A 22,021-nucleotide genomic window follows, 5' to 3' on the forward strand; every position below is an offset into this window, starting at 1 on the left:
GCCCTAAGTATTTTTTTACACCTTACTGAAAAGAACTGTCAAAGTCCAAGGGCAATTTTTACTACCACAATTAGGGTGACCATGTGGCATTTTCCCAGGACGCGTCCTGTCCAGGATTTCTAAGTTGCATAAAATGTAGTTTTGGTTTTGTTTTCATATTTGCAGAAGGTAATGACTAAAAAATTATTTTACCAATAGCGTGCATTATACATAATCGACCAATCGTGGCTTGTGAGAAGGCTGAATCTACAGAGAACGGTCAAAGAATTGCAAATACGACAACATTTTAATGCATTGCATGAAGACTGCAATAAGAACAGTGGCTTGTACAGACCTCAGTTTAGAAATCGCGTTCCGTGGGCACATTAATATGACCACTTTCATGATTAAAGAGGCAAGGGCTCAAGCCATTTTAGGCATTTAGAAATCCTGGACAGGACGCATCCTGGGAAAATGGCACATAGGTCACCCTACCATAAATGTTGTTCTTAAGCCCTCTGCATGCTGTGCAGAGACCATTCCCTGTGCGCTTCAGCGCTAAAAGAGCTATCCCATGAATGAGCAAGCACAGGTGTGATGTTGGGTCTTTTTCATGATGGCATTCCACCCGTGTGTTTCTGGGTGCGGTTGTTACCTGTCCCCGTCTGACAGTCTCGATTGCTGCCTCACATGTCTGGGCTGTAAGCATGCTGAGGTGGCATTCATGGATGAGTCATGCACCCACTCCTGGAAGATGATCATTGTGATGCTAAGATTGAGACTTGAGTTCATAGACAGATGTGGATTCCCCTCTGCTATTACCAATCTAGTTTTCCTTCCCAGCAGAGAGCTACTTCGGTTAATACACAGGGTGATCTGAGGATTACAGTGGAGGCTCTCCTGCTGGGTCAACCCCGTGGGCCCACCACTCCTCCAGCAAGTCACAAGCTGTGAAGCTTCCGGCTGAGGTTGCTGGTCCTTCTCATGGGGGACCCAGCATCTCACTCGGGGCTCCGCGCCGGATCAGATGTCGATCACTGCATCGGAGGGTAGGCTAGAGTCCTCCGGGGATGAAGATTCAGATAGAGTGGAATCCTCCACCATGTCCTGAATGCTCAAGACTGGACAATTGGTATCTCAGGCCAGGTCATGCTGAACAGAAACATCCAGCTCCAGTGCCTTTCTTCTCAGGGGTGCATGAAGAGGTCACAAAATGACTTTTATTGCCTTAAGTCGCTCCAGTGCCTCCTCCGCTCTAACTACCCTCAGTGGTGGAGTGGCCAAGGGGTATGTGAGTATCTGCCAAGTGGAGTGTGCAGTTGCAATTTAATTGTGCTCCTCGTGGGGTAATCTGCATCTCCAGTTTAATGTCTGTAAGTTAATGGATGACAAATGCGACTTTAAAGTTTTGGATTTTGTTGTATCTTGAGTCAATTCACATAATAAGATAACTTTAACTGGTCGCCCTTTTGATCTACAATAACAATTACTCATTCAGTGGCATGGTCACCGACGTTAGCATTACTTATATGCAATCATTTCTGTGCTCTCTGAGGTGAGTCTGACCAAAATTTTAGATATAGCAAGACGGTTCATTCATAATATTATTATAAAAATAGGAGAAAGAAAGTGTGCATGCTTGAGACTGCACATTCGCGTTACCTGGAGCAACCTGAAAGATAGTTTTTTAATGCAATTTGAGCATCATAGAAAACATTAATGTGACAGTTCATCTCAGATTTTGTTGCTGATTTGAAATATGTTATTTAAATGTGAGTGTGCAAGGCTGCAAGCAGTTTATGAGATTTGAAATTTGTTTGCATTACTGTTGCACTCAAAAGGAACAGGGAAACTCATGATCACCATGCGCTTGCATTAACTCCACCCGCTCTGCTTCTGACAGCTGGGATCACTTGTGTTTTTTTCACCTTATTTCCCGGGTCACACTTTGCAAGTTACAAAACATGCACAGCGCTGACTGACTCTGAACACAGCCGGTGATCTCCGAGTCCGATCAACTTGATCGACCACTGCAGTCAGTAGGGCTTAAGTTTCTGTTTCTAAAGACAGTGCTCCTGACTGAGTTCACTTCTGTTATGAGGGTAGGGGATCTGCAGGCATTTTTGGTTGACAAATCATGCCTAGACTTGCCCATGAAGGAGGCAGACCCAGCCCTTGCGCTGCTCTGTCCTGTTCCACCAGCACCCTCGGCAGTCAACCACTGCGGAGGCATCCGACGTTAGGTCTAGCACTTGTGCTACAACCAGTCCATATGTTTAACTCCACATGTTACCTCCTTGCGGGCAGGATGTGGTCTCTGTAGCGTCCTTTCAGTTTAGAATAAGCATGCTTTCCCATTGTTATCCGAGGGCTGCATGCTTCCTTATATACCCATTTCGTGGGGTGCAGTTAGCAATGCAAATCTCACTCGTCAGTGTCAATTGGCTTGTTTTATTTACACTCTAAGGTGATTGGGCTCTCAGGTGAGATCCCAATTCATCAGTTTAGTTCTGATGTAATGTCTCGTTTCCATTCCCTCCTTCAAGGAACAGGGTTTAAATTAGTAACCTAGATGTTCTTCCCCCATGATTTTTTAAACAAATTTGTGTGGTGATTGGATCTACTGTAAATTATTATGAACAACTGCACTGAAACAGCCAGCGTACCAGATGAAAATTAGAATAAAATTCGAATTTCGCCCTACTGCGCCCTACACGCGTGACATTTCAGCATAACGTGTGGCACATCGCAGAGCAGTGCAAGACGAGCATTCGTGTTTAAAAACATGTGTTTTTAAATAAATGACAGATTGTTTCACTAGACAAGACCCTTATTCCTCGCCTGGAGCTGCAGTCAAACTACAGTATAGACCTTCCACCCGGTGAATCCCACTGAAGTCCACTATATAGACAAAAATACTGGAATGTTTTCCTCAAAAACCTTAATTTCTTTTCAACTGAAGAAAGAAAGACATGAATGTCCTGGATGACATGGGGGTGAGTAGATTATCACAAAATTTTCATTCAGAAGGGAACTAATCCTTTAACACTAGAACTGCCATGGGTCATTGTATACTTAAATCACCATTGGGTAGAATTTACCCATGCACACGACTACTGTTTTGATATGGGTAAAAAAAAAAAAAAAAAAAAGTATTATATCACTGTAATATGCCACTGTCATTACAAAGTAATGTCTAAAGTCATAAAATGATAATGTTTAGTCATTAACTACGCTTTTGTCCTGTTTTATTTATTTATTTATTTATTTATTTTAAGCAGGCTACACTAATCACTTTTCTTAACAATGAATATAGGCTAAACCAGACTGCAATGACGAGAATTAGAAAAAAATAATTACATATTTGGGTGTTGTAATATTATAATAAAATGTCATTAATCACATATTAAGATAACCCATGTTATTTAAATTACTAAAATACCCTAAATAGACAAAATTGAGCAATAATAATTCATTGCGCTGCATAAGATGTAGCCTATGATGCAATGACAAATTCAAGCGCACAGTTTCACCTAATTAATTATTAATTTGTTTAGTTATGTATCATTTGAATAAAAGAACAACACCAATAAACTTGGGCAAATAATTACAAATTTTTGGGGGGGAAACAGGCAGACTAGAATAAATCACACTCATCAATCATGGCATTTAGTGTCTCTAATATCTGTTTGCCATTCATAAAATCACCTTCTTTTATCCATTGTGACTAAAACTGATTACCACAATCTCAGTAGGTGAAAGGCATTGCCTAGTAACATAGAACGTTAAAACATAAGCGGCACAAAATTGACAGCACAAATATAAAAGCATGTATGTGTAAACTTGACCCGTTGGCGCTTATAGGTATAAATGCCCTGTTTTTTAATCTGGTTCCCTTTCGTGGGAACTATCGACGCTGCGTGGTAACGCATTGGGAACCTTCTGCGTGATGTCGTCACTGAAGCACTCATGTATCTAACCAATCACGTAGCGAGACGGGTGACGTCACGGACCAGGAAACTATAAAGCATACCCGGATGCAGAGCACGCTAGCTTTTGTGTCTTCAACAAAGCGCTCTATGTTATCTTGTCTGTCTTATTTGGTGTTGTTTGTCTCCTTATTATCAAAAAAAGACAAAAACTCTTCGTCCGAGGACAAGAGCTGTAGTACACCACACTTATATCAATAAGACAGTGATAATGGCGGAAGAGAAACGATACAGGAAATGTGTGCATCCCTGTCCTAGATACATCCCGGACGGGGACATACATGACATGTGTGTCGTTTGTCTGGGGGTTGAGCATGCCCAGGCAGCTCTCGAGGGAGCTGTCTGCGTGCATGCGAGAAATTAACCCTCAGAGTGTTGAGATTTCGCCGGGCACTCTTCGAGGAGGGTGCCTCGGCGAGCGTTCCTCGCGGGTCAGGTCCTGCTGCTGCTGAGGCGCAGAGCCGGCTTTTGTCGTGGGGTTCGCAAATGGAGCTGGCGGAGGGGGTTAAGACGGGCCCAGCCTTATCTCGCCCTTTACCCACCAGCCCCAGTACCTCTTCTCGGGCGTCGGAAGCACGCGTAGCTGTTTCTTCCCCCCAGAGAGAGGCACCGGCGCTTCATCTCTCTTCCTCCGAGGAGGTTGATGTGGTGAGCGTCGAGACTGGGGAAGAGGACCCGCCATCCTCTTCCCTAGCATATGAGGAGCTCCTGGAGGTAGTGACCAGGGCTGTTGCCAAATTAAAAATAGTTTGACACTGAGGTGTCGAGGTCGTGGAGGAGGCCCGTGCAACATCGTGTATACAGCCCACAAACATCTGTATATAGTAATATAATAGGGCTGAGACAGCACGGTTATGCGGCGATGCCTCGGGTTGAAGAGACGCTCGCGGGCTATCTCTCACCCGAGTCGGCGTCGTCGCTAAAGGCCCCGACATTGCCCACCAAGCCGCTAAGAACTACATCTAACTTGGTGGGCAAAGCATACACGGCAGCAGGTCAGGCAGTGGCATGTCTACATACTATGTCGCTGCTCCAAGCCTATCAAGCAGACCTGCTGGGGGAGATTGATGAGAGCGGGGAGGCCACATTTGATTGTATCCAGGAGATCAGGATGGCAACTGACCTGGCTCTCCGTGCCACCAAAGAGACGGCCAAAGAAATCGGCCGGTCTATGGCAGCCTTGGTGGCCACGGAGAGACATCTGTGGCTGAACCTCTCGGACATAAGGGAGCGAGACAAAGCTGCCCTTATGGATGCGCCGCTGTCTCCTGCGGGCCTCTTCGGCGACACTGTCAGTACAGTCGTCGAGAGGTTCCAGGAGGCTAAAAAACAGTCAGCGGCGTTCCAGAGGTTCATCCCCCGCCGCTCTATGATTCCCCCCGAGGCTGCTGAGCGGGAGCAGCCTCAGCCGTCCACGAGCTCCTCAGCGCACCACAGAGCGCAACAAAAAGTTAGCGTGGGGATCGGGCCGGTCCGCTCAGAAGAAGCCTTCCAAGGGCAAAACGGATGCGCTGAGGAGCTCGTGGACGGCCGAGGCTGCTCCCGCTCAGCAGCCTCGGGGCCACATTTCGCTCGGAAGGCTTCGAAGCGGTTCTGATATCTGTGGGTCAGGACCCAATGAGGGTGGCCCCCTCCGAAGGAAGCCGGGGAAAATTACATCTAAACCCCGCTCCCCTTCGGCACCCTCAGGGGATCAGTCCGTCAACCCTGCCACCCAGTGTGCGTCAGGGCACGGCGGTCCCTGCCGACCCTTCGAGGAGGGCCGGTCACTTGATTCGGTTGTCATCTGCCGGCGCCGCATCAGAGCATCGAGTCAAGTGCTCAAAAAACACCAGAGGCCGGTCTCGAGAGACTGGTTCCCTTAGTAGATTTTTCGGCAGACTGGAAACTCCTTCCAAATATATCGAAATGGGTACTGCTCATGATAGAAAAGGGTTACAGAATACAGTTTGGGTCTCGCCCGCCCAGATTCAACGGGGTCCTTCCCACAGTGGTGACCCCCGAGTAGTCTCTGGTTATGGAACAAGAGGTTATGACACTCTTGCAAAAAGGAGCTATAGAAAGGGTCTCTCCTCCCAGCAAGCTGTCAGGTTTTTACAGCCGCTACTTCATTGTTCCAAATAAGGATGGAGGACTGCGTCCTATAATAGATTTGCGCGTGTTAAATCGCTCAATCCAGAAGCTCAAGTTCAAGATGCTTACACTCAAACAGATTGCCCCACAGATCAGGTCCGAGGACTGGTTTGTGGCGATAGACCTGAAAGATGCATACTTTCATGTGTCCATCCATCCTTCTCACAGGAAGTTCCTCAGGTTTGCTTTCGGGGGCGAAGCTTACCAATACAGGGTTCTTCCGTTTGGCCTATCATTATCACCCCGCACATTCACGAAATGCGTGGATGTGGCACTGGCCCCGCTGAGGCTTCAGGGCATCCGCGTACTGAATTACATCGACGATTGGTTGATTTTAGCTCAGACAGAGCAACTGGCAGTCCAGCCTCGAGATGTTGTTCTGCGTCACATGGAAAGGCTTGGGTTGAGGCTCAACGCCAAAAAGAGTGTGCTAGTTCCGGCTCAGACTATCACTTATCTGGGTGTAGTTTGGGACTCCACTACGATGCGGGCACATCTGTCTCCCGCTCGGTTGAGTGCCATTCTAACGGCCGTGAAAGGGGTGAAACTAGGCCAGTCACTCACTGTAAAACAGTTCCAGAGACTAAGGTATCCAACGTGATACCTTTTGGCCTCCTGCACATGAGACCCTTACAGTGGTGGCTCAGAACCAGGGGATTCTCCCTGAGGGGAAATCCTTTTCGCATGATCAAAGTCTCACGACGATGCCTTCGTGCTCTGGTCATGTGGAAAGATCCCTGGTTTCTGTCCCAGGGACCCGTGCTGGGGACCTCTGGTCGTCGCGTAATGCTTACGACAGATGCTTCTCTCACGGGCTGGGGGGCGATCATGAGTGGTTGCCCAGCTCAGGGCTTATGGGAGGTCCATCAGCTCTCCTGGCACATAAATCGGCTGGAGATGATGGCGGTGTTCTTGGCATTAAAACACTTTCTCCCAGACCTGAGAGGCCATCACGTGCTGGTCCGTACGGACAACACTGCAGTGGTCGCCTATATAAACCATCAGGGGGGGTTGCGGTCTCGCCAGCTTTATTACTTGGCCCGTCAGATCCTCCTGTGGGCCCAGGGGAAGCTGCTCTCCCTGAGATCTCCTGTGGAAAAATTTCGTTCGTGCAGAAGTCAACCTCTTTGCTTCGGGAGAGTCAACCCAGTGCCCGCTCTGGTACTCCCTTACCCATCCAGCACCTCTGGGGCTGGATGCCTTGGTACAGACATGGCCAAGGCGGCGTCTGTACACATTTCCCCCGATCGCCTTGCTCCTGGGAGTTCTGGAGAAAGTACGCCGGGAGGGGGTCAGCCTAATACTGGTAGCCCCCTTTTGGCCAACCAGAATATGGTTCTCGGACCTAGTGTCCCTATTAGACGGCTCCCCAATGGAACTTCCTCTCAGACAGGACTTCCTGTCACAAGCGGGCGGTCTGATAATACATCCCCGCCCAGAACTATGGAAGCTGTGGGCCTGGCCTCTGAGGGGGCCAGGTTCATAGATGCTGGTCTCCCAACCGAGGTTGTGGAAACCATATTGAACTCCAGAGCTCCCGCCACGAGGAAGCTTTATTCATATAAGTGGAACTTTTTTTCTGCCTGGTGCAGGCGCAATAATGTGGACCCTGTCCACGCTTCTATTAGCTATGTGCTAACATTTCTCCAAGAAAAGTTCTCGGAGGGCCTATCCCCTTCAACATTGAAGGTTTATGTTGCAGCTATCTCTGCCTTTCACATTCCTCTTGAGGGTGGCCTCTTGGTGGGTCGAGACCCCCTGGTCACTCGCTTCCTCCGTGGCTCACTGAGGTTGAGGCCTCCAGTGCGCACAAGGGTTCCGGCCTGGGACTTGGCCGTGGTTTTACAGGGATTGGCCGAGGCACCCTTTGAACCACTAGAGAAGGTTCCTGAGAGGTTCCTCACTCTAAAGACTATTTTCTTACTCGCTATCACTTCTCTGAAAAGGATAGGAGACTTACAAGCACTGTCGGTTGCTCCTTCATATCTTGAGTTTGCTCCAGGAATGGTGAAAGCATTCCTGTATCCTAGACCAGGCTATGTCCCTAAGGTCCCTACCCATGTCCCAGGTCCCATCGTGCTCCAGGCCTTCCATCCTCCTCCTTTTAAATCTTCGGATCAGGAAAGACTAAATCTGCTCTGCCCTGTAAGGGCTTTGGATACTTACGTCCACAGAGCTGCCCTGTGGCGTAAAACTGATTATGGGTCCCCTAAGAAGGGGGGGCCCGGCATCCAAGCAGAGGATGAGCAAGTGGGTGGTCGAGGCCATCACACTTGCATATGAAGTGGCCGGACAGCCTTCTCCTTTTAAATGTTCGCGCCCATTCTACCAGGGGTATGGCGGCATCAAAAGCTTTGATGTCGGGTGTCTCCATCAGTGACATCTGTGATGCAGCTGGCTGGTCATGCCAGCACACATTTGTGAGGTTTTATAACCTTGATGTCGGCTCCACTCCGGGGTCATCACTCCTGTCAAGATAACTTGGCAAGTATTTGCCGCTACGGCACAGTTGGGATAGCGTTCCCAATGCGTTACCACGCAGCGTCGATAGTTCCCACGAAAGGGAACGTCTCGGGTTACAGATGTAACCCTGGTTCCCTGAGTAGGGAACGAGATGCTGCGTCTCTTGCCGTACCCCCTGCATACTTGCGAGCACTTGTTTCAGACTTATCCAGAAGCTAGCGTGCTCTGCATCCGGGTATGCTTTATAGTTTCCTGGTCCGTGACGTCACCCGTCTCTGACGTCTCGCTACGCGATTGGTTAGATACATGAGTGCTTCAGTGACGACATCACGCAGAAGGTTCCCAATGCGTTACCACGCAGCATCTCGTTCCCTACTCAGGGAACCAGGGTTACATCTGTAACCCGAGACGTTTTATCTAAACAGTTTTTAACAATAGGGGATTGTAAATAGCACAATTTTAGTAAAAGTCAATGACTGGGAGACTTGGATATATTTAATCAAAATCAGTTATGTACATTTGAAAAATGTGTTCTAGTGTTTTTAGTGTTAAATGGTTTCAATCTAATTTTAAAGCTGCAATCCGGCATTTTTCTTCTTTGTGTATGTGGATTATAAACACAAATGATCGCCTTGCACGTGCTTCCGCTTTCCGTATTCTTCAAAAAGCTTACGCTGTATGTCCTACGCCTTCCCTATTCAACTTACAGAACGAACGAGGCGCCACATTAACATCTTGGATGACATGGGGGTAAGTAAATTATCAGGGAAATTTTATTTGAAAGTGGACTGTTCCTTTAAATTTGACAGTAGTTCTCTGGTCAAAACCTGTTTTTTTTTTGTTTTTTTTTGTTTTTCACCTTCAAATCCTAGCTAAGGCAAAATCATTTATTTATTTTAAGGACTTTAGAAGGGTGATCCATGCTTTTTTAAGACTTGATTATTGTTATTCCATTTATATGGGTAAGCATCTCCTGACTGTCTGCAAATGGTACAGAATGCAGCTGCTAGGCTCCTAACTGGTGTGCGGAAATGAGAGCACATTACTCCGGATTAAATTTTTTTGTACTGGCTTCTAATTCGCTACAGAATTGATTTTAAAGTGTTGTTACTGGTTTTTAAACCCTTGAACAGATTAGCACCTACATAAATTTCTGTTCACATTCCAGAATTGTGCTTTAGCTGTTGCTGCACTGAAACTTTGTAACAGCTACCTGTTATTTTATTAGAATTGTTCCTATATTGTATGATTAAGTAAAACTCAAAACAAAACTTTCTCTGACTTTTAATTATAGCTGATTTGTGTAGTTCTCTTTCAAGGGAACTCTCACTGCATCGAGATGATGCTTTGGGAATGCTCCGCGTGATGTTGTCATGAATCACATGTGAAATCAATCCAATGGTGTGACGAGACATCAGAAGCGTGTGATGTCACAACCAGGAAACTATAAAGCAGGGTCAGCACTCGAGAGTGCTGGCTGTGAGCAATGTGAGTTGCTTCCTTTACAGAATGGAGAGCATTGATATGGGAGATAGTGAGGACTCACCATCCCAATGTCCTGTATATGAGGAGCTGGTGGAGGTTGTTACTCGTGCGGTTGCAAGATTAAATCTTGACTGGCCAGCAGAGAGGCAGGATGTTGGGGCCTCCAATTTTTTTCCAGATCTCCTCACTGAGGTGTTGAGATCATGGAAGAAACCAGCCTCCTATTTTGTGCATAGTGCTCAGACCACACACTATTCATCGATTGGGGCTCAAAGTGCACTGTTATGGGGTGAAGCCCAAGGTGGAAGAGACACTAGCCATTTATCACAAAGCTTATCAGGCGTCTGGTCAGGCTGCAGCATGTCTCCACACTATGGGCGTGCTGCAAGCCTACCAGGCATAACTGTTAGCACACTTAAATGAGGGCGGGGGTATTGGCCCAGACGCAGTGAATGAGTTGTGTCGGGCCACAGACCTATCTCTCCATGCCACCAAGGAGACGGCCAGATCTATCGGCCGGGCTATGGCAGACCTGGTGGCCATGGAGAGGCACTTATGGTTGAATCTGAGTGCCATTAAAGATAAGGAAAATAACTTCCTTATGCATGCCCCGCTTGTGCCCCCTGGCCTCTTCGGCGACGTAGTCAACACTGTTGTCGAGAGGTTTCAGGAGGCCAGTAAGCAGGTGGCGGCGTTCCAGAAGCTCCTCCCCTGTTGCTGTCAAGTCTCTGGGGCTTCTGAGTAGAACAAGAGGGATCGGGGGGATGCTCTCAGCTGCAGCCTTCGAGAGGTAAGATGGACCTGCAGGGAAGAAGTCCTGATGCTACCAGTGTCAGGACCCTGAGGGCAGTCCCCTCCAAAGGGAAACAGTCAACACCTCATTTTATGGTGCCCAGTTCTCTTCGGTGCCCACAGGGGGCCGTTCTGCCAACCCTGCCACCTTGTGTGCCTCAGGGCGCAGCAGTCCCCAGCGTGCTAATATCCCAGTGTCTGCCCGGAAACGTAGCAGCGATAGGATGCTCGCTTCCTCTGAGGAGGGTCTCAATCATTTGGGTTGTTCCCTGCCAATTCGTCACTTCAGGGCTCCGGATTGATTGTTCGAAAAACACCAGAGGCCAGTCTCGAGAGACTGGTTCCCTTAGTAGAATATCTGACAGCGTGGAAGCTACTGCCAAGTATTTCTCAATGGGTCCTGCATACTATTGAAAAGGGTTATGCCATTCAGTTCGGGTCTCACCTGGAAAGGTTTATGGGAGTCCTACCCACAGTGGTGGGCCCCGAACAGGATCTGGTCATGGAACAGGAGGTAAAAACTCAGTTGGAGAAGGAAGCCATAGAGCGGTTTCTACAGCCATTATTTTATAATTCCAAAGAAGGATGGGGGATTGCCTTCGATTTTGGATCTGCGTCATCTAAACCAGTCAGTAATGAAGCTTAAATTCAAATAGTTAACCTTGAGACAAATCGTGTCACAGATCAGGTCCGAAGACTGGTTTATCACAATAGATCTCAAGGACACGTACTTCCATAAATCCATCCTTCCACAAAACAGGAATTTCCTGAGGTTCGCTTTCGGGGGCGAAGCTTACCAATATCGGGTTCTTCCGTTCTGCCTAGTGTTATCACCCCACACTTTCACCAAATGCATGAATGCAGCATTGTCACCACTGCGTCTGCAGGGCTTTCGCATTCTGAACTACATCGATGACCGGTTGATCTTAGTTCAGTCGCGCCAGTTAGCGGTTTGGCATCGAGATGTCATTCTTGCTCACGTGAGGAAGTTGGGGTTAAGGGAAAATGTCAAGAAGAGTGTGCTTTCTCCAGCTCAGAGGACCACTTTTCTGGGCATGTTATGGGACTCTGTTGCGATGCAGGCGCATTTCACTCCTGCTTGCATAGAATCAATCCTTTCTACCGTAAACCGAATAAAGCTAGGCCAGTCACTCACTGTGAATCAGTTTCAGAGACTGTTGGGTTTGATGGCAGCAGCGTCCAGTGTGATGTCTTTTGGCCTGCTGTACATGAGACCCCTGCAGTGGTGGCTCAGGAACAAGGGGTTTTCTCAGAGGGGAAATCCTTTTCGCATGATCAAGGTCATGTGGCGATGCTTACGTGCCTTGGCTATTTGGAAGAAACCCTGGTTCCTATCCCAAGGGCCCCTGCTGGGAGCTCCTTGTCATCGCAAGTTGCTAACGATGGATGCTTCCCTCACAGGTTGGGGGGCAATCTTAGAAGGTCACTCAACTCAGGGTCTGGGGAGGGGACACTACATCTCCTGGAACATCAATCGCCTGGAAATGTTGGCCGTTTTTCTTGCTCTCAAGAATTTCCTCCCAGATCTCAGCATCCACCATGTTCTTGTCTGGTCAGACAACACATCGGTGGTCGCCTACATAAATCACCAGGGGGTTTTGAGCTCATGTCCACTCTGCAAACTGGTTTCACTCAGGGCAGCTTATATCCCTGCAGCCCAGAACATAGGAGCAGACGTCCTGTTGAGGCAGGGGCTGAGGCCCGGGGATTGGAGGCTCCACCCCGATGTGGTGTAGCAGAAATGGAGGGTGTTCCGCCGGGAACAAGTGGATCTGTTTGCGTCTCGAGAGACGTCTCACTGTCCACTCTGGTTTTCCCTCACACATCTGGCTCCTCTCGGACTGGATGATATGGTGCAGACGGGGCTGAGGCATCGTCTGTACGCATCTCCCCCGATCGCTCTGCTCCCAGGAGTTCTAGAGAGAGTTTGCCGGGACCAGGTCCGCAATGGCCGGGCAGAGTGTGGTTCACGGATCTAATATCTCTCCTAGATGACTCTCCTTGGGAGATTCCGATCAGGAGGGATCTCCTGTCCCAGGCAGGGGGCTCGATATTTCACCCTCGCCCAGAGCTATGGAACCTGTGGGCTTGGCCTCTGAGGGGGCCCGGATCATAAACTCTGATCTCTCAACTAAGGTTGTTGGGACCATCCTTCACTCTAGAGCACCTTCCATGAGGAAATTGTATGCCCTGAAGTGGAGACTGTACATGGTGCAGTGGTCGTCAGCTGGACCCAGTTAACTGCCCTGTTGGTAGAGTGCTGGAGTAACTGCAGGATTGATTCACTGCAGGGTTATTCACATCTAATTTGAAGGTCTATGTGGCGGCCATAGCAGCCTACCACATACCTCTAAGTGATATGTCTCTAGGGAGAGACCCTCTAGTGACTTGTTTCCTCTGTGGCACCCTGAGGCTGAGGCCTGCAGTACGCACTTGGGTACCTGCATGAGATTTGGCTCCAAGGCCTTTGCATAAATCTTTGCATAAATATGTAATTACATTAGTGCTATAAGCCTAGATGATAGCAACGTTTTAAATACTGAACTAGTGAATGATTAATTTATTTATTTTGGTATCTTAAATGTACATTTATGTGGTTAGTTTTGCCTCACAAGCCACCAATTGAGATCATCTCATTTATAATAATTGCCCATTCTTGAGCTTGTATGCAGGTGCGTCAATTGGGTATGGCAGGGTATAGTAACATACATTGGTGCTGCCAATGTGTCTATTCACAATGTGATTTTTCAGCATTGAATATTGTAGCCAATCACATGGATTTCTGTTGAAAATAATGACCAATCAGAGGTGTTTAAGTGACCGCTTGTCCTGACCAGCCGCGACAGTGACACGATTCTATTTTAGAAATGGTTTCTATTTTCTATTTCTATTTTTTCCAGTCGCGGCTGGAACAACAACTCAAAAATGGCAATGTTAATCTCAGGTCATGTTTATGTGCTTAATTTAATGTTAAAAGCGTGTAACATGACTTTGAATATTAATTAGTTCTCCCAGCTTTGTAGCTGTAGTAAAAGCAACAATGGATAATTCACCTGATGTCTTGAAATTAAACAAATGGAATCAAACTGTGACATACAAGCGTATTCTATGACAAAGATTGTTTTAGTAGCCAAGTATGTCTTTTTAGTAACATTTAAATGGTGTAATATTTGTGAATTTAATTATGTACTTATCCATTTCCTTGCGAGTGCCATCAAGTTTAATCTCTGGTGCTGTGCAAATGCTGCAAGAGCCATCCCACTGTGTTCTGATTGTCTATGTTTTTTGATTGATTGACTTTTTGTTTTACAAATGAGGACAATCTTTCTAGGATGAAAAATGTTTTTGGTAATCATATTGAAAATAACACTTAAATTGGATAATATTCAGACTTTTTAGCTTTGAAGTTCTGGAAAAAGCTGTGTGTGAAAGTGGAACTCTCACGTTGAGGGAGTAAAATTGGATGATGTCATCAGGGTCTGCCAATGATGCTAGCAAAACGTTTCTAGTTTAAACAAACAGTATCAGTCTAACTTGCCGCAGACTGACAATTCTATCCCGAAACAAATGCCAACATTTTGGTTCAGTTGTTTTAACACAGCAAACTACTTTCCCGTGGAGCTCCTGTCTGCAGAAAGCTTGGCATATGTGAAGAGAATGGAAATTTAACTGCCCTTACCTCACACGCTATTTCACAAAGTACAGTAGTAGACTATCCATGAAGGATCTGGACAGCTGACAAAAATGTTGAAGCTTCAATTCGATAGGAGTGACTCAGAAACTTGTACAAACAAGCATCCCAGTCCTGCATAGCCCTCCCTTAAGCAAGGCACTTAACCCCAGGATGTCCCATAGGAAATGTTCTTAAGATTAATATACAGTAAAACACCTTGCCCGAGGTTCTGCTAATTGACAACTAACACTAAAATAATGATACCAGTTTGTACCATAATAAAATATTGAATGCTAAAATCCAAAATGGTCAAGCCCTTATCCAGTTTTGCACTTAAAAGGCTCCCATATACTCACCCTGCTGAGAGCAGCGTTTAGACGAATATGTAAATATGTGCTGTGCTTTCCTCTCAATAACAAAATAAATTAAACACACTATAAAAATAACAGCGGTGAGAAAACAGCAGTTAAGAAAGCATCTGATCATAGCAGTCATGGTCATGTTTGCACAGGCTCTGCAATTCAGCGCTCCAAGTCACATCACCTTTATTTATATAGCACTTTTACAATAGATTGCTTTAAATCAAGCAACTATATATATAAAAAAAAAATAAAAAAATAAAACTGTCGCTTTCAATTATAATCACAACTTCCACAGGAATTTCTACTATAAAACTGCTCTCCTTATAGGGTGTAATGATACAAAAACATGACGGTTCAGTACGTACCTTGGTATTGAAGTTCGGTACGGGTTTGGTACAGCAGGGGGGAGAAAACTAAATATGAAATTGCTTCTTTTTTTCTTCTTTTTATTAAAAAGTGGTTTATTGAACAAACAACACTCAAAAACAAAACAAACAAACAAACAAACAAACAAACAAACAAACAAAAAGCGTAAATTGCACATTGCCACAATCTCCTCTCACCATGCCTTTTATGATCTCCGTTCACCATGCCTGTCACCACAACACACTACATTTCTCATTATCCTCCCTGGCCATCACCTGCCCACTCTGCTCAATCACCACACTTGTTTGCCATCAGCCTCCTCAGTTGCCCCATATAAGAAAGCACCAAACACTCATGCATAGTCTGTTCTCATCACTACTATGACTACCACACTGTATTTGTATAAGAACTGTTTACCAAAGTTGTTCCAAAGGAAGGACTTAGGTAACTACCTTGGACCCTACCTGTTACCAGGTACCAGGACCTGTCTTCGGTCCCCATCTGCCACATCAGCCAGCACCTGCAAAACTTAAGAATTGTTATTCATCCATGCTAAGTGTTAAAATCTTCTATAAATGACTTACCTGTTGGAAACTCAGCAGCTTTGAACTACTGTTAAATATAGACTGTCTTTCATGTTGCCATTGTGTCATCTTCTTCTGTTATTGTGACACACATAAATCAGGTTTTGCATTAAATCTAATTATAAAAAATATTTTTTATATTATTTTTCTACTCCAATTCATTGTTGAAATATGGTCATTTACACAGTTATTGTCATGACTTGTTTTCATGACAAACTTACTTAAACATATTTTTAATAATTAAGACATTACTAACAGGTAAGGTAAATATAATTAATATATAACCTAATCTAAGGCATATATTCAGTAAAATGTTCTTCTCTACAGTTAATGTCTTTAGTAAACTAACATGCTGTCAACACTAAATGACATGCCTGAGGTAAATGCAATTCTGTGTGAGATATTATTCTCAAGCTGTTTTATTGATGTCTTTCTGCGGTTGAAATACTGGTTGAGAGATTGCATGTAAACATATCTATGCGTAGATCATCTGTTTTTCTTCTGCGCTTTTTCCTGTCGTGGCAGTTAGCAAACTGATGCATTACTGCACGCACCCCTTCTGGATTAGATCTGTGACTGACTGTATTCATCATCTGAATGTATGCACCGGACCATGATGTCCGTATTGTGACAGTTCGAGACAAATAAATGTACCCGTGTTCATACTTTTTAGTCTCAATGGACTGAACTGAAAAAAAAATTAACCGCAGCAGATTTCCACATCAAGGAAGATGGAGCCTCAGAGCCACACCCACTTATTACGTCATTGGCACGGAACAATGGTTGCTTGAAGGTGTTTACCAGCTTTCGCAAGCTGTTTCAAACTCCAGAAACAAACTCCAAACGAACTTCATTTTGGTTTGATTTTGTTTGAAATTATATCACATCATTTTTTTTTTTTTTTTTCCAATTTTGCGTAAAGTATTTCGGGCCTTAATAACAAATTGTTTTAAAAAGGTCTTTCATAAGTACTTTGGTAGAAGTCTTATGGACATTTCTCCAACAAATATCAAATATATTATAATACACACAAGAAAGTCCGATATGGATTACTATTGCAATTACTGGATTTCGCCCAATGGTAGCGCAACAGCAAATGTGACTGTGTGATTCTTGTAAGATGCAATGAGGACCATATGCATATGACTTTATGCAGTAATTCAGAAGTCTGGCTAAACAAGAATACACAAAAAATTCCCTCACCTCAGAGTTAAACTCAGTAAGACAGCCTGAACAAGTTCAAGCTTCAAAGACAGACCACAAAGCTTGGCAGGAACTTACTAAAAAAAAAAAAAAAAGTCAGTGGTGTCAAATAGAGGAGTAATTCAGCATTGCCATACACCTGCTGTCTCAGAATCCACAGAGCTGACCATGACCTTCCCCATGCAACAGTTACTTAGTCAAAGAATGTGCTGTATGCCCATAGAATAGGAGGAGTATTGTCTGTCCATGTAATTCTGAAAACAACTGCACATCCTCTGACAACTGGACTGGTGTATATGTGTATGGGAACACAATATTGAATTTGTTGTGCTTGTTACTTAATATTTTCTTCGTTTAGGCTACAATAAGAGGATTTTAACATAATACAATTTCAAACAATAGGCTCTTACTGCAAAATGGTTTACTGCGTTCACTGACAACAGAGGTCAACAAACAAGTAAGGAAAAATGTAGAATATAAACAGAGATGAGTAGATCTCTTACAGATTTCCTGATACTGATGCCCACAGCCAACACAAATGTTCAATAATTGTCAGATATGGAATCTAAGTTTTGAGCATGTGATGTATTGAATCTTATTCTAAAACTGACCTCTCAACCAGAACCAACCCAGTCTCATATGAAAACGTATCCTGACTACGTTGGTCCAAAGTGCAAAACGTAGAGGGGTTACAATAATGGCCCTTAAATTGTATGACTGTTACATTTTTTTTTGCCTATTGTTTTGCGTCCAAGTCACGTGACTTTAGAGAGCCCGGCCGTGAGAACAAAAAACATGGCGGACGTTTCTCTACTTTTTAGTGAAAAAAACAATATTTTGAGTTAGTTTCTGCATAAAAATAAGTTTTGATTACATTTTTAGCGAGAAATATATATTCTATTTTCATAATATTCACTCAGTGAATGTACATAATCACTCGCTTGCGCGTTGTTGCAAAGATTTATCTGATCTCGCCAGAATAATGTGAAACTGCTACGTTTTGGTTGCTATGAACAATATTTTATTTTCTGCATCAAAATAAGGTTTGATTACATTTTAAGCAAAAAATATATATTATTTATTTTCATAATATTCACTCAGTGAATGTACATAATCACTCGCTTGCGCGTTGTTGCAAAGATTTATCTGATCTCGCCAGAATAATGTGAAACTGCTACGTTTTGGTTGCTATGAACAATATTTTATTTTCTGCATCAAAATAAGGTTTGATTACATTTTAAGCAAAAAATATATATTATTTATTTTCATAATATTCACTCAGTGAATGTACATAATCACTCGCTTGCGCGTTGTTGCAAAGATTTATCTGATCTCGCCAGAATAATGTGAAACTGCTACGTTTTGGTTGCTATGAACAATATTTTGAGTTAGTTTCTGCATAAAAATAAGGTTTGATTACATATTTAGCGAGAAATATATATTCTATTTTCATAATATTCACTCAGTGAATGTCAACCCGTTCTCACTCCTGACCGTTCTCACGCTGAAGAAGTCTCCTTCAGAACACATCGCGATATTTGGCATCAGTTCGCGTGTGCTGGATGTTGGTAAGTAGTCGTAAATACGCTGTTCTAATGTTTGATATAATGTCTTTTCTGTTTGCAGATATTAATCAGATTAACGTTAGCTCCCTCATGTTTAGTCACTGCATTATATCTGTCACCTCCGCTGAGGTTTTGCTTTTCATTGCTTTCTATATTAAATACTAAACTAGGGTGATTAAACACTGTCACGTGACGTGCAATATATTGCACAATATATATAACATATTCATATCAGGTTCAAAGTAGTACAAGTGTAGTTTCAAAATGGTATTTGTTGTAGAAGCACGGTAAAAAACAACACTTACCATGCTTTTTACCACAGTATTGGTCGTTTTAATGTGATTTTTGTTGTAAATACAGAGTGACCACAACACTTATCATGCTTTTAATGCCTAATAATGTTAAATCCAAAAACTGTAAGGTCAATAAGAACTTCTTTCCTATATATATTTATATATAAACCTATATATTATAAATAATGATATTTTCTTTTCTCTTGTTTTAGCTGAAAAGACAAAAAGGGCCTTTCGGAAATGGATGAAGGAGACAGAAAGCTGCAAAGGCAAATAATTGCAATGGTATGTATGTGTTGCTTTTAACCCTTTATCAAACATTTTATCAAGCATTTGTTAAATAGTCTCACAGTAAATTAAAATTAAAGTCAAATCCTGTACATATTTATCACCTTATTTTGTCATATTCAAAATAATTGAATATCTGATGTCTATTCAATATCTAATCAGTTACACTGCTGATAATGTCCTGCTTGCATGTGAAACATGTTATTTTTTTATTTATTCTTTTAAATATAAATATAGCTTGCTATTAAAGACATATGTTTAATCATGGAAATGCCCACATATCAGTGAACTTATTACATAAATGCATTTAACATTTAATTATGCAACACTCTTTACAGAAGGAAATCCTACAGTTATGTGTAAATTGACAACTTGAATGTGATGTTTTAAATTTACCTTCCTTTCTGTCTTGCAGGATTACTTGCAGATTACTTAGTCCTTCTTTTTAGGATCTCTACAACATCAAACTCAACAGCTCTTTTAAGAGCCGACCCTCACAAGAGCTACTAGTGAGTCGCTGCAAACCTGCCGTGATCAGCCCTTTCCAGGTAAAGTTTCTAGATATTTAAATCAGTATTTACTCATCAAATGCTCTCCTGGATGGTATGGTAAATTAACTTATTTATAACTGTCTCAATTTGTATGTTTTAAGAACAAGAGTAATTGCACACAGAGTAAGTAGAGACTTTCTTGTTTTTCTGTGCAGAGAAGGAAGACCAGTCCTTATATTAAAGCAAGCTCATCGAAGTCCTTTGTTTAGGGTGAGGAAGGAACATGACCATCTCATGCCCAAAGAAGACAGAAGTCCATTGGTATGTCTTGTGTTGAGGCAATGCTGTAATATGTAGTACAGAATTTAATGTTGTTCTCTCAAAGGACTATTAAGTTCTTAAAAAGTTCTTAAAAACTGTTCCTTCTGTTTTTTTTTTGTTTGTTTGTTTGTTTGTTTTTTTAGATAAAAGCAGACAGGGAAGCTTTGGAAGATAATGAGTTAATATAATATAATATAGTATAATAGGAATTAAATAGTAAATGTTCTTTAAATTATGTGTAATACCTAGTTTTTTTGGCTTGAAATAAGGCCTTATACTGCACAGACCTAAAACATTGTATTTGTGTTTTAAAACAGATAGCAAGTGAAGTCACTAACAGAAGATCCTAGAGGAAAAACGACTGATGTGCAGCTACGGAGGAACACAAGAGGCAGAAACTATGCATGGCCATGGCTTCTTCATGAGTACAGTAAGTCCTGTGCCTATTCTTAATTCTTGCCTTAAAGTTTTTATTGCAGTATTTTAACAATTTTACATTGTACAGGTTATCACTTGGTTTTTGACCAAATTATGCTCTTGAAACAAGAAACAGAAGAGTATGTTGTCCTGAAAGAAATCAAGGCTCAAAAGAGAGCATGCCTTTCTAAAAGATTTTTAAAACATGTTGCTGTTAATATGGGTAAAACAGTTTTTGTTCAGTACTTAGCTTACAGTCTGTGCTGCATTATATTATGTACTGCTGTTTTGTAAAGTTAAATCAGGAACAGGCAACTCTAGCCCTTTTGCTGTCTCCTTTTTGAGGTGGAGAGTTTACCTCCAACCATAATTGAGCACACCTGAAAATTTTAACCAAAGTCTTCAGGTGTACTTATAGACAGTTACAGGCAGTTGGGTTTGAGGTTGGAGCTAAATCTGCAGGACCGTGGACGCTGAGGGCCAGAGTAGCCCACCACTGTTTAAATCATGCAGAACATAAGCTGACCTGGCTGTCCATTAAACTACTTAACTTGAATTGTGTGTTTTTTTGTTTTACTTTTAGACCAGGACTGAAGAACGCCTGACAATGGGATGTTAAGACTTCTTCCTCTGGTTGAGAAAAAGCTACAGCACATCAGTGATCACATCTTCTGGTCATCAGTTGTACTGTAGAGTACAACTGAACAAACTGTTTAGAAGAAGAAGAACATGAACATGATAGAGACATGTACAGGGAAGAGCAAGAACCCAGTTCAGCTGTGATAATGAATCTTTATTTTAAACTCAATATCAAATCTGTTTTCTGGATCATAGTTGACTGGATGGGATTCTGTGGCGCTCATTTGTGCAATAGGAGTAAAGTCTGTGAATGGATTATTATGACGTTAACGTATTTTTGAAGACACGTTTTTATTTATCTTGAATCTCATTTGTCTTTATGCAAATTTCAACCTTATGCTGTATCCTCCAATAAAGTGTTGTGTAATAAATTATGGTGAACGTGGTGTTTGGTAGAGTAAATACAATTTAACTAAGCTGAGTTTATTTCATAATTTAAAAAAATGACATATAATTTCCATGATTGTTTGGGACAACAATGCACCAAAAGTTGCATATACTTTCATGTTGTGACAAGGATGGCAGTTTCCAGATAAATAAAGGGAAGGAATGTGAATAAAGAGAGGCTGCAGTGGGTTATACTGACACAAACACTTCAAGCAGAACTGAAGAAGATGGATGTTGATCATTCTGGTACATCTACTACTGCATTCAAAATGACAGCTGGACATTACTGATGTCAGGCATGTGAGGAGCAAGAAGAGGGGGTGATAATGACATTTTGGCACAGTTTCTTATTTTACTGAATAGTGCATTATCCTTGTGTAAGTAATAGTGAAGTGTAAATATAAATAGTTTTTAGTTTACTGCCAACACTGGCAGCTGGATAATGGCAAGTTGTTGTGGGTTCATCCATTATATTTATTGGTGTTCATACAAAAAAAGCAAAGAAATAATCAACTACTATTCAATTAATCAATTATTATTATTATTATTATTGTATTACAACATTTTGTT

The 22,021-nt window shown here is 43.0% G+C and overlaps 1 long non-coding RNA gene across 1 annotated transcript; it reads left to right on the forward strand.

Annotated features, from left to right (window-relative positions):
* Positions 1-18,515: 18,515 nt before the first annotated feature.
* Positions 18,516-21,554, forward strand: LOC137027527 (uncharacterized). The gene is made up of 5 exons (XR_010896046.1): positions 18,516-19,193; positions 19,612-19,744; positions 19,903-20,008; positions 20,326-20,438; positions 21,009-21,554. It is a non-coding gene; the product is annotated as an uncharacterized lncRNA (long non-coding RNA).
* Positions 21,555-22,021: the final 467 nt, after the last annotated feature.

The sequence above is a fragment of the Chanodichthys erythropterus genome, chromosome 10, assembly GCF_024489055.1.
Source record: "Chanodichthys erythropterus isolate Z2021 chromosome 10, ASM2448905v1, whole genome shotgun sequence".
Classification (NCBI taxonomy): Eukaryota; Metazoa; Chordata; class Actinopteri; order Cypriniformes; family Xenocyprididae; genus Chanodichthys; species Chanodichthys erythropterus.